We start from the raw sequence: 1,093 nt of genomic DNA on the forward strand, positions 1-1,093 counted from the left end.
CCCGCCCTTTGACAGGTGCGCTGCCCCTGGTTATCATCTTGGGATCAGCGTCCCAGGGCCAGCACCGGTGGAGCCCAGAGCGGGGTGCAGGCTGAGGGGTCTGTGAAGTGAGGCTGGACTGCACCAGCAGGGAGAGGGGGGAGCTGGCCCAGCTCCACAGAGCCCCTGCCAGCCGGGACCCCTGTACTCCTGCCGCCCTGCTCTGGGCCCTGAGACATGGGTGTGGGCCCTGCTCCCACACCCGCTCATTCCCAGTGCCCACCAGCCCCGTGGTACTGGCAGGGGACAGCACACAGCCCTGACCCCTTGCTTGCTGGCAGGGAAGGAGCTGGTGCTGAGCACGGGGAAAAGTGCCCTGTCACCCGCCCCATGGCCGGTGCTCCCTGCTGCAGCTGCTTGCAGCCTGTGTGGGGCTGCAGCAGGGAGCGCCGGCCACGGGGCAGGGGAGGGGGCACTTTTCTCCCATGCTCAGCACCAGCTAGTCCCCTGCCTTTACCCATGCCCCACCCCTTTACCTGAGTTTCCCATGGGCAGCCATGTGGTCCTAGGCCAGAAGCCCTTGGTGGGGCTTCCGGCTGGGGAGGCGGAGCCAGGTGGGCCCTGCTGTTGCAGAAGCTCTCCAGGGCTTCCCCTGCGTCCTAGTGCCCTTGTGTTCTGTCACTTTTGACAGGTGCCAAGGACAAATAAATTTTAATTTTTAATTTTTTTAGGGGCCCTGCGGGCTGGATAGAATGGCCTTGTGGGCTGGATCTGGCCCACAAGCTGTATTTTGCCCGCCCCTGCTGTAGAGTCCACCTGAAGCCACTTTACCTCAAGAACACTCGGGCTGCACAATAGCCAGATGGCTCTAGCACTTTCCCAGGAAGCAGAGGATCTGTGTTCCAGGCTCTCCTGAGCTCAAGATGGCTCCAATACATCTCATGACCCAGAAAAAAGTCCTCACTAGAACAGCTGGGGAGGACTCTCTAAATCTATTGTTGAAGAGGGGCCAGTGCAAAAACAAGAACATAAAAGTGCAGGTTAGGATTGCACATGCATTTTACAATAGAGTCATTCATTAAAAAACAGAAGCTGTCAGAAAAGAGCAGCACCC

This window comes from Crocodylus porosus, unplaced genomic scaffold (genome assembly GCF_001723895.1).
Source record: "Crocodylus porosus isolate Cpor-Errol unplaced genomic scaffold, CroPor_comp1, whole genome shotgun sequence".
Classification (NCBI taxonomy): Eukaryota; Metazoa; Chordata; order Crocodylia; family Crocodylidae; genus Crocodylus; species Crocodylus porosus.